Here is a 7368-nt window from a genome sequence, read left to right on the forward strand (position 1 = left end):
TGTTTCTTGTTTGAGTCTTGAGTCATGTCATAAGTTTGGTGTCACTAGCATATGCATCTTGCATTTTTCGGAAAAATTCATACATTCATAGTGTTCTTCATGATCTTCAAGTTGTTCTTGGTAAGTCTTCTTGTTTGATCTTTGCATTTGCATGTTTTGTGTCTTTTCTTGTTTTTCATATGCATTCTTGAATTCTTAGTGTCTAAGCATTAAAGAATTCTAAGTTTGGTGTCTTGCATGTTTTCCTTGCATTAAAAATTTTTCAAAAATATGTTCTTGATGTTCATCATGATCTTCATAGTGTTTTTGGTGTTCATCTTGACATTCATAGCATTCTTGCATGCATTCATTGTTTTGATCCATAACTTTCATGCATTGCATCATTTTTCTTGTTCTTCTCTCTCATCATAAAAATTCAAAAATAAAAAAAATATCTTTCCCTTTTTCTCTCATCAAATTCGAAAATTTGGATTGACTTTTTCAAAAATTTTAAAATCAAGTTGTTTCTTATGAGTCAAATCAAATTTTCAATTTGAAAATCTTATCTTTTTCAAAAATCAAATCTTTTTCAAAAATCAAATCTTTTTCAAATTTCTTAGTTATTTTCGAAAATTCCAACAATATTTTTCAAAAACATTTTTCTTATTTTTATATCAAATTTTCGAAAATAACAATAACAATTAATGTTTTGATTCAAAAAATTTCAAGTTTGTTACTTGCTTGTTAAGAAAGATTCAAACTTTAAGTTCTAGAATCATATCTTGTGATTTTTTGTGAATCAAGTCATTAATTGTAATTTTAAAAATCAAATCTTTTTCAAAACTAATTCATATCATATCTTTTCAAAAATATCTTCTCATCATACCTTTTTTCAAAAAAAAAATTTTCAAAATATCTTTTCTAACTTCCTAACTTCTTATCTTTTCAAATTTGTTTCAACTAACTTTTTATTTGTTTCTTAACTTTTTCAAAACTACCTAACTAACTCTCTCTCTCTAATTTTCGAAAATATCTTCCCTCTTTTTCAAAAATTTCTTTTTTATTAACTAATTATTTTTATTTTTGATTTTAAAAATTTTTCGAAAAAAAAAATACTAACCTTTTTCAAAAACTATTTTCGAAAATCACTAACTCCTTTTCAAAAAATTATTTTCGAAAATTCTCCCTCTCCCATCTTATTCTATTTATTTATTCATCTACTAATATCTCATCTCACATCTCTACCCTCCTCACAGTTGTGTTTCTTCCATTACATTACATTCTTTGTCTCTCATAGAGATTCCATTGAACCTCCTTAAGCCCTTCATGAGCTCTGATGAGTATTCCTCTTCTGAAGAGAATGAGGATGTTACTGAAGAGCAAACTGCCAAATTTCTTGGTGCAATCATGAAGCTGAATGCCAAATTATTTGGCATTGATACTTGGGAAGTTGAACCTCCCTTGTTCATCAATGAACTAAGTGATCTGGATCAACTGACATTGCCTCAGAAGAGACAGGATCCTGGAATGTTCATAATACCCTGTATCATAAACACCATGATCTTTAAGGCTCTGTGTGACCTTGGTTCAGGAATAAACCTCATGCCCCTCTCTGTAATAGAGAAACTGGGAATCTATAGGGTGCAAGCTGCTAAAATCTCATTAGAGATGGCAGACAGTCCAAGAAAACAGGCTTATGGACAAGTAGAGGATGTGTTAGTAAAGGTTGAAGGCCTTTACATCCCTGCTGATTTCATAGTCCTGGATACTGGAAAGGAAGAGGATGAATCCATCATCCTAGGAAGACCTTTCCTAGCCACAGTAAGAGCTGTGATTGATGTGGACAGAGGAAAATTAGTCCTTCAATTGAATAAGGACAACCTTGTGTTTACAACTCAAGGATCCCTCTCTGCATCCATGGAGAGGAAGCAGAAAAAGCTTCTCTCAAAGCAGAGTCAACCCAAGCCCCCACAGTCAAACTCTAAGTTTGGTGTTGGAAGGCCACAACCAAACTCTAAGTTTGGTGTTGAACTCCCATATCCAAACTCTAAGTTTGGTGTTGGAGGGTCTCAACAATGCTCTGAACATCTGTGAGGCTAACAATTTAAGTTTGGTGTTGTGATGAGCGGATAATTTATACGCTTTTTGACATTGTTTTTAGTATATTTTTAGTAGGATCTAGTTACTTTTAGGGATGTTTTCATTAGTTTTTATGTTAAATTCACATTTCTAGACTTTAATACGAGTTTGTGTATTTTTCTGTGATTTCAGGTATTTTCTGGCTGAAATTGAGGGACTTGAGCAAAAATCAGATTCAGAGGTTGAAGAAGGATTGCTGATGCTGTTGGATTCTGACCTCCCTGCACTCAAAGTGGATTTTTTGGAGCTACAAAACTCAACATGGCGCGCTTCTAATTGCGTTGGAAAGTAGACATCCAGGGCTTTCCAGAAATGTATAATAGTCCATACTTTGGTCAAGTTTAGATGATGCAAACTGGCATTCAACGCCAGCTCTCTGCCCAAATCTGGCGTCCAGCGCCAGAAAAGGATCCAAAACCAGAGTTGAACGCCCAAACTGGCACAAAAACTGGCGTTCAACTCCAAGAAGGACCTCTACACGTGTCCTCACTGATGAATTACATAAGTATTTCTATCCCTATTTTATTATATTATTTTCGAAAACTCCATTACCATTTGATATCCACCTGACTGAGATTTACAAGGTGACCATAGCTTGCTTCATACCGACAATCTCCGTGGGATTCGACCCTTACTCACGTAAGGTATTACTTGGACGACCCAGTGCACTTGCTGGTTAGTTATGCGAAGTTGTGAAGATATGTTTAGACCATGGTCCTGTGCATCCGTTTTTGGTGCCATTGTCAGGGAATCAATTTAGAACAACAATTCACAACCTGAGTAGCAATTTCGCATACCAATTAGCTTAGTATATATTGGAGAAGATCAACCATGTTTAGGATCTTCTTCCTCCCCCATTATTTTTGAACACCAGTATGTACAGTAGGAGTCACTAACCTCCTAAGGTTAAGGTTAGGAGCTCTGCTAATTTTCATGGATTAATAAAAGTACTACTGTTCTATTCAATTTGTGTGTGACTCTATTCTAAGATGTATCTTCATTCTTCAACCTTATGAATGAGATGATCCGTGACACTCATTCTCATTCTACATGGGTTCAGTGTGAGCCCTTAACCAGAGATCACTGAACCACAAGCTTGATTATACATCTCGACGGCTAATCCACGACTTCGTTGGGGACTTCTTGAGACACCAGTTCAGCCGAGGTATGGGGAGATTAGGGCTTTTGTGGTAGAAGCTAGAACTAAAGGCGCAACATTCTCTGATCCGGAAGATTTGACCTTGTCTGTGGCGTTTTAAGTAGGATCATCAAGGGATGAACTGCAGGAGCTTCACCCTCATTCAGATTGGGGGCATACTAAACCTGGCGTTCGGCCTGAGAGAGGAAGATTGGCGGCCATTAAACCAGCGTTGATCACTTATAGCCTGCCATGGAAAGAAGCACTCACAGTTGGAGAAGACAGTAGGAAAGGTTGATCCAGAAGAATGACGCATCTCCGAAGCCTCAACCGTTCTCTTATCACTAGTTTCACTCAAATGAAGTAATTTCATCCCTATTCTTGTTTTATGCATTTCTCTCAACAAACTATCTTTTCTAATTGCTTAACTAAGATCTACAAGGTGTCCATAGCTTGATTTAAACCAACAATCTCCGTGGGATCGACCTTGACTCACCTCAGGTATTACTTGGACGACCCAGTGCACTTGCTGGTTCAGTTGTGCGAGTTCTTATTTCACACACCAAGTTTTTGGCGCCGTTTCCGGGGATTGTTCGGATTTGACATACTACCGGATTATCTTATTGCTTAGATTAGGTACTTTTTAATTTTGTTTGTCTTTTATTTTCTTTTTCGAAAAAATCAAAAAAAAATTTCAAAACCTTTTCTTTGCTTTTTGATCTTTATCTTTTTGTTTGAGTCTTTGTTCTTGTTCTTGTTAAAGTTTTGAATTTTCTTGGTATTCAAGTTGTTTTTGTTTCTTTTCTTGTTTGATCTTAAAATTTTTAAGTTTGGTGTCTTTTGGTATTTGTTCTCTTGATTTTTCGAAAATTAGTACTTCTTTGATCTAAAAATTTTAAGTTTGGTGTCTTTTGGTTGTTTTTCTCTTTCTTCATTAAATAAAAAAATAAAAAATATATTTTCTATCTTTTTACCTTAATTTTTGAAAATTTCAAAAATTTTTCAAATTTTAATTTCAAATTGTTATCTTATCTTATCTTAATTTCAAAAATTAAATTTCAAATCTTATCTTTTTATATCTTATCATATTTTTCTTTTAATTTGATTCTATCTTATCTTATTTTTATTTTAAAATTTAAAATTCAAAACTTTTTCAAAAATCAAATCAAATCTAATCAAAATCTTATCTTATCCTAATTCAAATTAAATTTTCAAAATTCAAATTTTAAAATAAAAAATTCAAAATTAAATCTTTTTCAAATCTTATCTTATTTTCAAATCTTTCTTAATTAGTTACTTGTTTTCCCTTTCTTCTTTTTCAAAACTTCCTAACTAATTTTTCTCTCTTCTATTTTCGAAAATCTCTCATCTCTTTCTCTCTCTTCTTTTTCAAAAACCATCATTTAATTTTCAAATCTTTTTAATTAATTAAGCTTTTTATTTTTGAATTTAAATAAAAATAAAAATAAAAATAAAAATAATTTAATTCTAGTTCTTTTTACTTCTTTCCCCCTACATTTCTTTCACCATGAACCCAAGTGGGAATGAACAGTTCAAAAAAATTTTGAGGTCCTATATGGCCCCCACTCCTGACTTCTATGGGAGAAGTATCAATATACCTCCCATTGGAGCAAGCAATTTTGAGCTAAATCCTTAGCTCATTACTCTGGTGTAGCAAAGTTACCAGTACTCTGGACTTGCACAGGAAGAGCCTACTAAGTTCCTGGCAAATGTTTTACAAATTGCTGATACAGTACACACTGAAAGAGTAGATCAAGATGTCTACAGGCTGCTACTCTTTCTCTTTGCTGTAAGAGATCAAGCAAAGAGGTGGTTAGATAACCAACCCAAATCTAGCTTGAAAAGATGGAAACAGCTAGTAGACAAGTTTCTGAATCAATACTTTCCCCCAAGGAAATTAACCCAGTTAAGGCTGGACATCCAAGACTTCAAGCAAGAGAATAATGAATCTCTTCATGATGCATGGGGGAGGTATAGAAGAATGCTGAGGAAATGCCTCACTAAAATATTTTTAGAATGGGTGTAGTTAGACATATTTTATTTTGGCCTTACAGACATGGCTAGGATGTCTGTAGACCATTCTGCTAATGGGTCTATACATATGAGAAAAACAATTGAAGAGGCTCATGAATTTATTGAGACAGATGCCATGAACCAGCATCTGTACTCGGGTGATGAGACTTCCATAAAGGGAGAGATTAAGGCAGTATCTGCTGAATCTAACCTTTCAGAACAAGATGGCCCATTGACTCAGCAGCTACATGACCTTGCATAGCAGTTGCTGGACTTGCAAGAGACTTTGCGAGAAACTCAGGCTTCTAATAGAAATGTAGAAGCCCAGCAAAGTTAAACAAGGCAGCAATTATCTAAGCAGATCAAAGATGAATGTTAGGCAATCCAACTGAGGAGTGAGAAAATATTGGACACCCAATCTCAGAGCAACAGGAAACCAGAAGAAGAAAGGCTGATAGAGGACAACTAGACTACCATCCAATACACCTCTAAGGACGTTGCACATCCTAGAGGGAGTGATATTGGCGTTCAACGCCAAGAAGGGGTGCTCACTCCTGGCGTTGAACGCCCAAAGGGGGGCAATACACTTGGCATTCAATGCCAAGAAGGGATACCCACCCTTGGCGTTGAACGCCCATAAGGGAACAGTGTTCCTGGCGTTAAACGCCAGGAAGGGGGCAGCAAGGGTGTTGAACACCCAACTAGGAATGGTCAGACACATGCAAGTGCTAATAAGACCCTTCTTAAGCAAGCTACTAACCCCCTTCCAATTCTATAGGCATTCAACCTACATCAACCAAGGTTGATGAGTATAAAGCCAAGATGCCATATCCTCAGAAGCTTCGTCAAGTGGAAAAGGATAAACAGTTTGGCCGCTTTGCAGATTATCTCAAGACACTTGAGTTCTTGAGATTAAGATCCCTTTTGCAGAGGCTCTTGAACAGATACCTTCTTATGCCAAGTTCATGAAAGATATCTTAAGTCATAAGAAGGATTGGAGAGAGGCAGAAACAGTCTTCTTCACTAAAGAGTATAGTGCAGTGATCCAAAAGAGTTTACCAGAGAAACTCAAGGATCCTGGAAGCTTTATGATACCATGCACATTATGGGATGCCTGTACTAAGACAACCCTATGTGACCTCGCAGCAAGTATTAACTTAATACCTGCATCGCTAATAAAGAGACTCTGTTTAACTCACGAAGTTAAACCTACCTGCATTTGTCTTCAACTTGCTGATGGCAATATTCCATCAGGCGTGATTGAGGACATGATTGTTAGGGTTGGACCCTTTGCCTTCCCCACAGACTTTGTGGTGCTGAAAATGGAAGAGTACAAGAGTGCAACCCTCATTTTAGGAAGACCCTTCCTAGCTATAGGACGGACCTTCATTGACGTTATGAAAGGGGAAGTAACCCTGAGAGTCAATGAGGATGAGTTCGTACTAAATGTTATCAAAGCCATGCAGCATCCAGACACTCCAGATGAGTGTATGAGTATTGATATCATTGATTTTCTGGTGGAAGAAGTGAATATGGCTGAGGGGCTTGAAGAAGAGCTGAATGACATATTTTATGATGCTCAGCCTGAGTTAGAGGAGTCAGAGGAGATAAAGGAGCCTCTGAAAACTCCTAAGGAGAAGGACAAGCCTCCTAAACTCGAGCTCAAACCACTACCATCCTCCTTGAAATATGCATTTCTCGGAAATGGAGATACTTTTCTATGATTATAAGCTCTGCCTTAGAATTACAGGAAGAAAAAGCACTAATCCAAGTGCTAAAGACACACAAGATAGCTCTTGGGTGGACAATAAGTGACCTTAAGGGCATTAGCCCAACCCGATGTATGTACAAGATCCTGCTGGAAGATGATGCCAAACCAGTGGTACAACCACAAAGGCGACTGAATCCAGCCATGAAGGAAGTGGTGCAAAAGGAAGTCACAAAGTTATGGGAGGCTGGGTCTATTTATCCCATTTCTGACAGCCCTTAGGTGAGCTTTGTTCAAGTTATTCCCAAGAAGGGAGGCATGACAGTGGTTCATAACGAAAAGAATGAACTGATTCCTACAAGGACAGTTA

Source organism: Arachis ipaensis, chromosome B05, assembly GCF_000816755.2.
Source record: "Arachis ipaensis cultivar K30076 chromosome B05, Araip1.1, whole genome shotgun sequence".
Lineage (NCBI taxonomy): Eukaryota > Viridiplantae > Streptophyta > Magnoliopsida > Fabales > Fabaceae > Arachis > Arachis ipaensis.